The 14419-nt window shown below is 41.3% G+C and overlaps 1 protein-coding gene and 1 pseudogene across 1 annotated transcript in view; both read right to left on the bottom strand.

The window, feature by feature from the left end:
• LOC140941648 (uncharacterized) overlaps positions 1 to 14419 on the bottom strand; it is a 563750-nt gene that overhangs the window by 161806 nt on the left and 387525 nt on the right. The window lies entirely within an intron of this gene.
• On the bottom strand, positions 5390 to 14332 carry LOC140940622 (cytosolic non-specific dipeptidase-like; annotated as a pseudogene).

Genomic DNA, 14419 nt, shown 5'->3' with positions numbered 1-14419 from the left:
AAAGTGAATGTCAGGGAAACAGACACTTAGCCTTGAGGTCCTTGAAGAGAGTTGACATGTAAAGTCAAGAAATGTCTTACCAAGGACCAGCTTTGAAGCACGCTACTGTACACTGGCCTAGATACTGTCAGAGGATTCCATCTAAACAGAATTGACATCCTGAACCGGCTCAACATGATTTCAGTGTCTTCTGTTGCTGCAGATTTTCCATAAACCAGAAAAGTGTATTCCTCGAAATGTCAGCATTCTTCCTTCCTTTTAACTTATTTGACAGTGAGTTGTACTTAACATTAATGTTTTATGGCTCTGTAACAACATTTCTGTCCTCATGGACTTTCACCTCTCTTTACGAGTTGTGTGGTAGATATACTTTTTAATACTTCTTGAAATTCTCTTGTTTGTGCTCTTATGTCATCTATTTTTGTCTTCCCAGCTAAGCAACATAAAATACATAATTTAAACATTAATGCCCAGAGGACTAGCCTGTGCCACAGACAGAACTAAACTTCTGGTTAAGTCACCCTGTGAGACAGCACTGAAATCCTGCTTCTGGGCACTCCGTGGCCCACCTGTGAACTGGCACTTGCATCTGTGCTATGATTGGCCTCTTAAAAATACCATTATCAGTGTGACAATCAGGTTGAAGGGAATGTCGAAACACATAGTGATTGGCAGCCCGGAATATTGGCACCACTTTGCAGATGTTACTAACCGGCAATGGATTATGTCTGCGACACAGGCTGCACTGACAACCAGACTTACAGTGTAGGATTTAAATATATATTGTTGATAAATTCAAAAGTAAGCATATATTGCAGTCTTTAAAAATACACAAAATTCATTTTTTATACCTTAGATAATCGACAGATAAAATAAGGTGCAGTACAGCATTATGAATGACCCTAACTGACACTTAATTCATAGCATGCAATTTGTTAAGAAATACAAGTAATTACCAAGCCAAAATATGTGTTTTGCTGTAGGAAACTTCTAACATGTTCTAAAGTAACTAGACCTCTTATTGAGTCTCATATTACAGCTCTAGTGATCCCTTCAGACCTTCAAACCTCTAAAACAGTTAAAACAGCTGTTTTGTTTTTTCACTTTAATTTCATTCTTTTTTTGATTTACTAATTAATTACATAACTATAATCACTGTAAATCGTAGTATTTTTTTTCAACTGTAAAGGTCAAGAACCAATCAACACATGTTCGGGAGCGATACATTTTTAAATAAGAGTTGTAGTTATCAGTTAAGATAAGGAGTAATTTCGAACTAGTCATTTTGACAATATGACTTGTAGTGCATAAGGATTTCTTTTCAGGGGCGTTACACTTGCAAGCTTAGAAAAAAAGGAAGGGCACAAACTTTCTTGATTTCTCTCAGATAATGACAAATTGGACTACTTTTGGGCTTAAGGCTTGTTCTAAACATAAATCTTCAAAGGCAAATTAAATGCTGAAAATCCAACACTAACCTTCCAGAAGCACCCAACATGTGACTACTTCGAAATTAGTTAAGTAGAGCTTTCAGCAACTTTACGTCGAGTGGCACAGCCTTCCAGCTGTTAACACCTTAAACTGTGACCATAGGCTTTTTCTCCACGGTATTTCGCTCAGGATAGGGTATTTTGATTGGTGACTAAGATGAATCAGAAGCCGCGAAAGCTAAACACTTGATTGACGCTCGATTACAAATAGCGAAAGACTCGCCATGACATATCTCAAAACCATGCAGTTGAGTGCAAGTTTCTGCAACTTTACGAGGCGTGATCCAGCCTTCCAGCGGTGAACACTTTAAACTGTGGCCATCGGCGTTTTCCCCATTCTATTCCGCTTAGGAAATTATATTTTGATTGATGACTTCTCTAAATCATAGGCCGCAACAGCCGAAAAACGTTAAAGACACTCGTTTTGAAACATCGCAAGACTAGCCATGACATTGCACGCAGCTGCATGATATTTATCGTTAAAATAATACTAAAACTTCTTTGTTTGGTCATGACATTTGCTTGAAAGGCCGGCTAGATACCTTCTCAACATTCTCGGCATTCAAGATACATAATTCCGTTAGCCTGTTGGTTAAAATAACGAAGAAACCAAATAGCATCGGGCGTCCATCTTGGTGCTTCACGCCAAAACAGAGCAGCAACTTTGCAACCGGATGTGATGTCATAAATCGGTGGATCATAGGTACACGAAACAAGTACTTGGCGGTATTGGAGTCGTGGGCCCCCCCCTGATTCCACCGCAAGTCAATGTGGTGAAATTCCCGATGACTGGAAAATAGCAAATGTCATTCCGCTTTACAAGAAAGGAGCCAAAGACAAAGTAGAAAACTACAGACCTGTTTCTCTAACCTAAATTGCAAGTAAAATCTGCGAGAAGATTGTCAGGAAATCGATTGTAAAATTCTGGACGGATCATCAAGTCTTCATAGGCGAGCAATCATTGGTTTCATGAAAAAGCGTTCTTGTCTATCGCAATTGCTCGATACTTTCCATTCATGGGCCAAACCAAGAAATGACTCGCATAAAGTAGACGTAATTTTACTAGATTTTACAAAAGCACTCTGTTCCTCATCAGCGTCTCCCGGCGAAGTTGAAGGGATATGGAATTGGTGGAAATCTCCTTAACTGGCTTACCAACTTTACCGTTGGTAGAAAACAAAGAGTCTCATTCCGTGGGCACTTTTCTCCTTGGACGATGGTCACCTCTGGTGTTCCCCAAGGTAGTGTACTTGGGCCAGTCCTGTTCCTTGCCTATATTAACGATATTACAACTGGCGTAAGGTCGAGCATGCGCTTGTTTGCAGATGACAGCAAGGTTTACATGATTATTTACGGTGAAAACAACGAGAAACAACTTCAATGTGACCTCAACACGCTACAGAAATGGAGTAAAAATTGGCAACTTCGTTTTCACCCTGCCAAATGTGAGGTTCTACGTGTTACCCATGCGAGAGATCATACTAGCTATCCTTACAAGCTCTCTGGTTGTACGCTTCAGTCTGTCACCGAAACGGTTGATTTGGGCGTGTCATTGACGTCTAATCTATCCTGGAACACCCAAACGCAGAAAGTTGTAAATAAAGCCAACAAGATTGCGGGTTTGCTTAAAAGGAATGTTGGTCCAGGAAACAAGGAAGTCTTTTCTCGTCTGTACAAGGCCTTGGTTATACCCATTCTGGAATAGGTGGTTTTCACTTTACGTCATCGCCGCCATGCTGGTGGACGGTAAACAAAAGATCGCTCATTAGCTCGCTTTGTTTGTCCATCAGCATTTGTTCATTTGACCATTGTTATTTGTGTCTCCCGAGATTGTATGAAAACCACCTATATGCTGTCCCTCTCTGGTCACCCTATTAACAGAAGAACATTGACGCTCTTGAACGAGTCCAACGTAGGGCCTCGAACGCTCTCCCGATGTCATCTAGGGACTCTCCGTACGAAGAAAGACTGGCAATGCTTGGGTGGTCCAGTCTTCAATCAAGGAGGTCTTATCTATCTTTGCTAGAGTGCTACAAGACTATTCATGGCCTTAACTGTAATGATTACACAAGAAGTCTTGGAATAGTAGGCGCTGGTACCCCTAGACGACGTTAAATGTTAACATTCACATATTTGGATTAACAAAATGTACAATATACTGTGAAAAATGTTCATGTTTTTGTTCCTGTTTTTCTCTATGCTGTTACTATGCTCATTTTTCAGATTAAAAGAATTATTTTAAGTGAAATATGGTGTAACTACGTCGTTACTTTTTTTGTTTGGAAAATGCCAAAAATTTGGGTCGGTCGGACGACGGTAAACGGAGAAAAAAAAAGAGGATGGCCTTAGTTGGAAAAAAGCTAATTTTAAACCACAGCCAAGGCAATAGGCCGCTTTCGATATATTAAAATTCAGCATATGATAGCGAGTCTAAGAGGGCACAAACAACGAAAATGAATAAGCATGATTATACATTTTCTTTGTTTGTGTCAGCAAGACTCGCTATCATGCTGAATTTATATATCTGGAAAGTGGCCTATTCCATCTTCTTTTCTCCGCGACGGTTTGTTTAGAGGAGTATATTTCCAGGCCACACTTCCAATGGTAGTCTTTAAACTGTGACTAGAATGGGTACCCCCCAAAACAGGTTGGACACTTCGTGACAAGAAAAAATAATCTCATTCTCGCTTGCTCGCGATTATTACAAGATAAAACACAGCGCAGTATACGTAGTAGACTCCTAGTAGAGACCTATTTATTTGGCATATTTATTTTGAAAATTGTGTAAATCGGAGAAGGCCTGTTGGGCAAGGAAAAGGGAGAAGTACAGTGATATCCCGATTTTTTTAACCACCCCGGGAAAAGGAAATTGGTTCGAACCATTGGAAGGTTCCAAAAATCGGGAGTAAAATTACAGTGTTTGACTGGTAAAGGAAACGTTTAGGTTTGGTTCGAAGTATGAGAAATTTCGAAAAAACTGATGGTTCGAGAAATCGGGGCTCTATGGTATAGGCAACTTCATTTAGGGTATCCATTCCAGTCACAACCGTTACAATCCATAGGCTGAGAGCCGTCTCTTATTTATTAGACCTACGTTATGAGGTAGCACGCCGGTTAGACGGACACGGAGGAAACGAAGGCGTAAGCACGAGAAGAAAAATATTTTCTCCTCTCGCTCCAATCCTTTTTAGATCAACAGGCGCGTGTTTTGCGAAAGTACTCGCTGGGATAACTCGACGTACGTATTTTAAAAGGAAAGGAGGACTGAGTATTGTCTACCAAGTCCACGGTATGTAGTTTTTCCTTAAAACCAGTTAACAACTTTTTGCTGAAAGCTCGGTCATCCTCGGTGCACGAACCAGTAAGACTCACGAGTGTCGTAAAACCAAAGGAAACAGAGAAGTCAACAAAAACGAACCTACAAAAATAATAGGTATTAAACAAAGATATAACTAAAAGTATTTTTCACACCGAGGTAAACCCCCAAGTTCGAGTGGCCACCATCTTGATCGGCGGTCGACCTTGAAAAGAGGCGAGGCGACTGTGAACAGTCTTTTTCAAAGTAACAATCATAAGACATAAAAGAACTTGCAAGGCGACTTTGAAAGGTACCACTATTTATTCAGTTGTTGAAAAATCCGAACTAAATAAACTGTTTTGCTACACAAAATGTACTTTAGCAGCGGGTCCTTCCGTGCAAGCGTTCTCTTCTAGCTCTTATCGTCTCCTCTTCCTCGAGCCCGTAAAGCCATTAGACAGCCAACCCATAAAGGCTGCCCAAAGGAAACAAGAACTCTGAAAACGAATTTTGTTACTCTAAGGCAGCGTAAAATTGTTAATTAGAACCATCCTAAGATCTCTCTTGAACGTGGTCTTCATCATGTCAATCATAATTCTTGCTACTGAATCTTGGCAACTTCCTCCATGTAAGCTGCCAAAACCTTGGTCTGTTGATTCAAATAAGAACAGAAGCAGGCGTTTGTCGGATCAGTTGAAGTTTCTGGGTAACTGACCACCTACCCCTCCCTTAAGTCACAGTTTTTGTCCTAAGTGAGTAGTAAGTGTTAATGTTGACTTAGGGGAGGGGTAGGTGGTGACCACCCACGGAAATGGTGCGAATTTGCAACATGCTTCCACGAGGGAAGCACTTAACCGGTCACGCATTACATGGTGACCGAAGCAAACAAACATACTCCCCATACAACTAGATAAAAACTGAAACTAAACAGTCTACAACAATGCTCTTGCTTTTGTACATTTTTTGTTCATTGTTTAACTGTTGTGAACCTTTTAGCATTAATTCATTCTGAAGAAGTTTTTTTCGGATTTTAGTTAGAAAAACATTTAGAAAAGGATCAGTTGGCTGTAGTATTTATATATTTTTGTTGTATGTTGTCTTGGCGTTCGGTCTTCCCTTTATTAAATAAATGATCATTAATAAACGAAAAGGGGTTTTAGGGCTGGTATGCTTAACTATCACTCTGGAAATCCCAAAACTTAAATCCAGGAGAAAAAAAAAAAAAAGGCTAGAGTTCAGGCATGCGAAGATATGTAAAATTTTACGTCATGCAAAAGTTATGCAGGATCTCACTGAATATCACAAAGATACTCACTCCCTCTATGTAGTTTTTTCGATCCATCTTCTCGTTCTGTGAGTGCGCGCCATCTTCGCATGCACCAAAAGGCAGAAGAACAACATTTTTTTCAGTGGCTTCCTGCAAAGTTAAGGTCACGGGGATGCTTCCACCTTCACGGATCATGTCGGGGTCAGTTCCAAAAACTGCAATAAAGAAGAGGAAGATAGTTATCGTGACAGTGTAAAGATGACGGTTTCAGCCTGTGCCAGTCTCTCGGTCTGTGCGGAAGAGTGAAAAAAGCGAGCGAGCAATGAAATAGCGAACGACTGAAAAACGGCGGGAAGAGGGATGGCCGGGGTAGGGATCTTTTCAAATACTTCAATCCGTCCACTTCCCGCCGACTTACTGAAAAACCGTTTCTCGTGTAAAATTGTCAAATGTCAAAACCTCAAAAGGTGAGGTGTAGGAGGGTTTTAAATGCTCGATATATTTGTTAGACTCTGCGCGTGCGAAACCAAATGACTGACGTAAGTGTCGAAACAAGTTGTCACAATTGACCAATCATAGGGTATACCAGAAGCTGGTATACCGGAATGAGGTGTTGAAAGCAGTGCTTGCAGGCTCCACAACTCCGTCTCTCCCCAGCCCCCAAGCGCTTTTCGCGCAAGTTTTCTCGATCCGCTCTTCCCACTATCTTGGAACCTGGAACCGGCTATAGCGGTTTCTCAGGATGTACGACATCGTCCACTTGCGTTTAAAACTTTTCATGCGTTTTTGGCCTTCCGACCTCTCCAAAAGGAACACGAGCGAAGGTATTCGAAAGACGCTGACGTCAAAGCTACTCATGCACGACATGTTCAAATGCTTTAAAATGGCTGGAATGGTAGAAAGTACCGCGTTCTTGTTCCCAGAGCTGCGATTGTTTTGGCCAGGGCCACGGATCGAGGGCCTGAGGTCTGCAAATCACGGACCTCCAGCTTTCTGCATAGCCTTAGAAATTTGAAACGATAACGGTGACCACCGATTACAAAAAATGGAAACTACTGCGCTCTTACGTCATTCTGGTTCCAGCCGAGCTCTCGATCCGTGGTGATGCTGACCACAAGATCGCATGTCGGAAGGTGCGATTGAAGAATCACGGCGAGCGCACTAAGAAGAACATAGGTCTAAATATACGCTGCAAACGAAAACGTGTCACCAAAGGAAATGCTAATGTGGACGCGAAGCGTTTTTGTTAACACGTAAATGGAAGGTTTCGATAAGTGAGGCTAGAGTCTTTAAAGGACCAACCTGTTTTAAGTGCTCTCCTGGCTGCTTGGTAGTTAGCATGGTTGTAATCACTCACCCACGGCCGACCTCCATGTCCCATTGTTACGCTAAAAGAAAAGACGCAAAATGTTAGTGACACAGGCGAATTGGACAACTAATACCTTCTGGATACCAGCCTGCGAGCAAGCTCTCCATTTGGGGAAGTCGCGAGAAGTCATGCGAGAGCCACACACGCGCGGCTTCACCACTCGCTCGCGCGTTCTCTCGCCGCTCGCTTAGATCGCCACTCCAAGTGGAGAGCTTGCTTTCAGGCTATCTGGATACTGGTCCAAATACTCCACGACTGAGCTACACAAGACTCGTGCCAGGAGCTAAGGGTATGAAACTTGTCATGTGACACAAATCCTGCTAAGATTGGAAGGACAATAAGTGGCACATAAGCGATGAGTACTAAGCTTGGAGAATATAGGAGAGTAACTTTTTTTTCATTCAGTGGCAGGCAGGTGACTCAAAAAAAAAAAAAAATCAAAATCATCGCCCGGCTTTGCAAGAAAATGGTTGATGACAATCACAAATAGTGGATCTCGGAGATGATTGTTACCATTTCCCTTGTCAACACATGTAACACACTAAATATCTTGCAAGCAAGAATAAATACTAAATATCTTGCGAGCAAGCTTCGTAGATAGGCGCTATTGAGTAGATGGGACGGGCTAGTTTGCAGCTGTACAACATCTAGTCACATAAAGCGTACGTGTGCCCGCACCTTCTCCCCCCCCCCCCCACCCCCCGGAAAAGGGTAAACGGCAAGAAGCTCACATCAAAAGATCCCCGCGACAAAATTTGGCTCTGAATGTTCGTGAAAGTTTGACATAAGCGTCGCCTCTCCTAGCCTCGTAAGGCTGAATCGAGCACTATCATGATTTAATATTGTGGTAGTATTAAATCAACAAATGACACCATGTGTTTATAAGTTCACTTTTAATAATAAAATGAGATTTTACACATCATATGATTTTCCGTAAGATTAGTTACATAAGGACTGTCAACGAAACGTATATACTACTAAGATACTAATAACTACTGGCATGGCATTAAATATATATATATACACTGATGCCCTCACACTAACACTTTTTTCTGTTAACACAAGAGTGTCACTAGGAAACAAAGCTTTCCAAAACTCCCTGTTTAACTGAAACCGAACCGAAAAAGAATTCTTAATCTAGCCTGCACCGATAGTACAGTCAACTCTCTTTTAACGACCACCTCCTGGAGCTGGTCCATAGGGTTCTTTCATCTTTTCACTTGTCCCTCTTACAAGAGTCTACAAAAGCTGTCTTTCATAACTGACTGATACATCTATAATACTTTAGTGACCTCGGCCCTTACAATAACTTTATCCAGGGCATATATTTCATCTACCATGACTAAAAGCTTTGTTACCAACGATGGTATCGACCGCGACTGCATGTTTACAAAAGGATAATAGGCGCCTTCTTTTCATATTTGGGGAGGAACGTTTCGTAACGACAACAAGAAAGGCCAAATAGGAGACAACGAAGACTTTGACGCCGACAGAAATTACAAAACGATACAAGACACTATACAGACACCGTTGAGGATACTTGCTAGAAGAGTACGTCCATATTGAAATAGTAAACAATAATGCCTTAACAATAAAGTGAATTTAGTAAACCAGAAACCATAAAGAGAGCCCAGAGGTGATCAACGTAAACCAAACAAATATTGAAAAAACAATTCAATGTCGTGCCCTTCTTCAAACTGGACCCTAAAAATTGATGTCTACTTCCGGTCAGCAAGTTGGCCCAGTTCTTCCAAGTACGCAACCAAACCTTTAGTCTACAAAGGAAAAAGAAGAAAATAGCAAATTATATTTTTCACTTGCTTTCAGCAATTTGGAAAACGTCTTGCATTGCACGAATTAAAGAGTATCAGCGCAACAGCGAACATTTCCCTCAACTGATGTGTCGCGACACTATCTCTCCTTTGAGACTTCCAACATGCGGAAGCATTGTTAAAATTGTTTTCATGAGCAGAAGACGAGTAAAACTTACCCCTTGAACGTAATTTACAACGTTAATTTCTTGTTCTGGGAGTGCGCTCCATCATCACACGCGCCGATTGGAAGGAGAACAATGTTCTTTTGAATTGCATTCTGCAGGGCTAATGTCACAGGGATATTACACCCATCACGAGTCATGTCTGGCTGCACGCCATGAACTAATGAAAGGAAATATAAAGCGATAAGCAACACGATACAACAATTCAGCATGATAACTAGTATGTGCAGGCTATAGATGGACCTGGGGTTTACCCACGTAACTGCACAAAAACACACCAAAAGTAAATAAGAGACAGCTTTCTTGAAAAAAAAAAAAGCAAAACAGCAACAATGTGATTGAATACGAGGGATTAGTGCTGGGGATAAGGGGCCAGGAAGCGGGGTGTGGGCGGAGGTGTGGGGGGGGGGGGGGGGGAGAGGCGGTTGAACACTCTGGCCTGGTTAGTTCACGCCACGACCCGCCATCGCATCTCCAACACGTGAAGGTGAAGTGATCTTATAGTGTAAAGGAGAAGTGATGACATCACTAAAACTAAATTTGTGAAATTTGTAAAAATAGGCCTGTTGGTGCAAATTGGTGAAGAGATATAAGCACCATATATAGTTTAGAGTAGTTAGATTATAGTTTTATAGTTAAAGTTTACAAAAACTAGTGGACAAGTGGATTTTGTAATCTAATTTATTTCTTCCATTACAAAAATTATTTTACAAGTGGACTTTATCAGTAGTTAATTTATTTCCTTCTGTTTTCGAAAAGCACTATAGCACTTGCTGAATGATATAGGCATAGCACTGAAATAGGCTGATGTGGTGATTATATTATTGCATGTGTGTTTACGAATGTAGTCCGTGCGTGTATGTATGCTATGTGATAATTATTGTAATTGTTGCACCTTAGAATAAATGAAATCAAAAAACAACAACAAAAACAAAACAAAACAAACAAAAGCTTGTTCTTACTGAATACGCCAACCAATCCCATAATTTCACCAATTTGATTTTTGTGACGTCATCACTTCTCTTCTCCATTGTACAGAATGGAGGAAAAAAGTTAAGTTGGACAGGTTGCCTGCCATGCTTCCTGCGTCGCAGTAGTTACGTTAGCGAAAACAAAAGACAGTTACTGACCAGTTGTTAAAGCTCTTCTAGCAGCTTGATAATTGACGTGGTTGATGTCGCTAACCCATGGTGGACCGCTGTGGTGTAAGCTGACCCTAAAAGTGCATCACGCACGGTGTCAAGTCACGTGCATCAACTGTGATCGAATTGCCGCGAACACTCTCATATCACTCAAACTGTATTTCCCTGTTACGCACGTGGTGAGGTCGGGTAAGTTTCTTTTTTGGCGGGAACAACAGTCACACGACGCGCTTACTGTTGGGTGGCGGTTGTTTATTACAATCAATTAGTTTTTTCGAACACCTGGAGACCTGCTGATTTCTCGCAAATACTTCAAAGTTTTCATCAGACCATAGTATTTTCTTAAGTACCCGACTGATAAGGTCGCTCTAAGACCATTTGTACCATCGTGTGCACCACCCACATTTTTCAAGTTTAAGGGTCTTATTTACGCAACGATCAGTGCGAATTTATAGATTTAAATTAATTCTCGTCCATGCTGCTAAGCTCAGATTGTAATCGAATAAAAAACCTTATCGCAGTTTTACAGTTTTCTCAGATACAAAACCATAACCAAATAAAATGTAACTCAATTGCTAAATCTTGAAGGGAAACGATAAAATCTCCTTGAATACAAGCGACAAGCGACCAAACCAGAAAAATGTCGGTTAGTATTCTGTTCTGGCCTTAATCTCCTGGAGCCGGCAAGAGTAACTCGGAACAACACCACGATTAAATCTTTTACTGAAATACCTGTTTGTGATATTACTAGTGAAACGGGCGATGTAAAGTTTGAAAATTGCACAGTAAATTAGCCTTCGTTCAGAATACACTAAACAAAGTTCTTAAGCCCCATAAGTCAATGCGCAAACGCAGTGACCTCAAAAGATTGCTCGGCTCCAGATTCCCGGGTAGTCACGGTATGTCCCCCACCCCCCCCCCCCCCCTCCCCACCTCGTCGCCTTTAAATGTACACTAGTGCTGTGTTCACACTCGAAGCATAAAAATGCTTCATTAAAAACGCAAACCTTTCTAACGTGGAGTACCTTTTGCAACAAAACTCATATTTGACTAAGTTTGATGATGAATAGCATTTTGACAGTCGAGAACTTTTACAATTTGCCCAAATTGCTAAGGTAATTTATGAAACATGTTTAGACCGAACATGTTTCAGTGCTTGTGTGATTTAAAGGGGTTCTTCAAAAGTTCCGGCGACCGGCTAATATCGTCGTCGAGTCATAAAGTTGAATAAAGGAAGAAAAAGCGCCACTATTTTTTTTAAGGAGACTGAGGATAAAAAATTTATCGCATTTGTTTCTCACACATCTTTGGATGAAGGAAACAAGATTTAAAGTATAGCGAAATGTGGGTAAATAAAGATGCTATCCTTATGGTTAAAACTATTTCCTGGTCGTGCTAAATGCACTGAAATTCACTTTTCAGGGCCTACAATTCTAAATCGTTACTGCCCCCAGATACCTTCAATGGAGGGGGAGCGGTACGTACGTAGCAGGCGCGGCTCACACATCCTAAATTGGTTAGTCAAACTGGTTTTTGCGTTTGATTCTGCTCGAAACTGTTAAGATATATGCATTCCAGGCTAAAGATGATGTCACACAGGACGATTCGCAACGACGATTTTCAGCGTAACGGTGTTGCGCTAAAAGTTGATGCCGTGTAACGTGGATGAGCTGACAATTTTGTGCACAATTTTTACTTTGCACGTTTTTGAACAGGCGTCAATAACTCGCAACGCTAAATCACAAATTCCGCTAAATATAAGAAAGCGGCCGAGGTATTCGTAAAGCGATAAGGCAGCTAACAAAATGATAAAATTCCGCAGGTGTAAAACAACTGTGTTACAAGCTAAGCTGTTTCCACAGCTCATCCTCCATAAAACAGCGGCCAGAATTTCTTGAAATTCTTTCACGAAATTTTAAAGGCTTATTACTTACTTTAGAGTATTTGGGCTTCCTCTTTTTTCATGAAGTTCCTTGATATATTTGAAAACTTGTTCCTTGACGGTTTCAGGTGTCATATTAGGTACTAAACGGATTGAAAACTTGCCAATCACCTAGAAAAAAAATGAAGGGGTTTCTTTCAATAGAAACTGTGGTATGCGATGGTGGGGGGATTGTAGCACAAAATAATTTGATCGGCATTACGTAGCTCGTTTAGCCCAAAGGTCGTTTCACCCAGCGGCAGTTCGTCCGGACTTAAGTTGATTCGTCCGATGTGTACTGTATTTGTCGTTCTTGAAGTGGTAACAGGGCGTTTCGCGCGAAGTTGTTTCGCCCGGACGTAAGTCGATTCGCCCGATGTTTATTTGTCGTTCTTTAACCCATTCCCTCCTGGAGATTTTGCCGAAAAACGCGTTTTGAAGCTATTCGAGTGGTTTTCTGGTCACTGTCGTGCTATAAAGAGCTAAAACTTACCATAAACCGGTTTACAGGTCGTACACTTCACGGCCTTCTCATCCAGATGCAAAATATCAGCTTGCGAAGTTCGGGCATGCGCAGAAAGCAAAATTTCGAGATTAAAAGTGACACAGCAGTCTTGACTTTTACTTTTCGCTTTCTCTCCTCCCCTCTTTTTTCGCTTTTCTTGCCTCATTTTTTTTTTTTCTCTTGCTGGGCATTTAGTAGGCTTCATTTTGGTGGGAATAGTTTTAGGAAAGCTTTTAGGATCTTAGGATTAGGTGAAAGGAAAGGTAGGTGAGCAATGGAACAAGATTTTCATGGAGATTTTCAGGTCAATGTTATATGGTTTTTTGCCTCTTTCCCCGGTTTCCTTGACTGAATTGTGCTCATTCTGGTATGGTTAGAAAGATCTCTTCACTCGGCACAAGTTAGCGGACAAAGTTGTCCTTGACCTTTAAAACTGATGACGTCACAAAGAGTAGAAAGGACGTGGATCCGCACTGGCGGTTACGGGCGGTTCAGGGGCGAATGGGTTAAGCCTGAAAAAATGAAAAAGTGTGAATGACAGTGCCTGCACATGTGGATTAACAACTTTTTTCAGTGAAAAGTTCACTCAAAGTATATATCAAAGATCAACGTAGCGATCGTTGCGATCGCTGAGGTACATTTAGACTTCAGTTTTTATGTACAGTCAGTTTCAGTATCTCGAATGTGATTAACGAGATCAATAAGTTCGTTCAGACCGCTCGAGCTTTTTTTAGCAATCGCAGCAATAGAATCCAAGCTTAACAAAAAGCATCTCTGCTAAACCGTCTTGTCGAGTGCTGTTGACTCTCGCCCGGGACGAAACAACTTCGGGCGAAACGACCACAATTCCTTTAAGCCTGCAAAAAAGCAATAAGCGTAAAAACGCAGTTGACTGCACATGTGGCTCAAAGGCTTTTTCCACTTAAGGCTTAACACAAAGTATCTTAAACTGATTCACGTACTCGTCAATCGTAGCAATGGTATCCAAGCTTATCTACCTGACGCAGTTAGCAAAGTATCGGCCACCTGATTGGAATACCGTAAACAAGCACAAAAGCAACACATACGCACCTTTCTGGGAATGACTGTTTTTGAACCAGGTCATAGAAGGCACCTTCAATGCCTGAATAAAGAAAATAAAGAAAAGGTTGTTGTTGTTGTGATACTCTCAGAAAACTGAACCGAGAAATAATTACGGAGCCTTTTTGAAGGGCGACTGCTGAAGCTAATTAGTGTCTGACCACCCCATTGGTTTTAAACTTCCAGTGCGAGAGACGGTAAGAGTGAGTGGAGACTGGGAAGCAATGGCGGTGTGAAGACGTGCCGAAAGACCCTCCGCCTCATAACACTACTCTTTTGCCGTGGATGATTTAATGGAAGAATTTTTTAAGCTATTGCTAAGTAAAAGAAGAACAAGACAGCAATCCTCCG

The sequence above is a fragment of the Porites lutea genome, chromosome 6 (genome assembly GCF_958299795.1).
Source record: "Porites lutea chromosome 6, jaPorLute2.1, whole genome shotgun sequence".
In the NCBI taxonomy this organism is placed as follows: Eukaryota; Metazoa; Cnidaria; class Anthozoa; order Scleractinia; family Poritidae; genus Porites; species Porites lutea.
The sequence above is the reverse complement of the archived record's forward strand: the minus strand, read 5'-3'. Positions and strand labels throughout refer to the sequence as shown.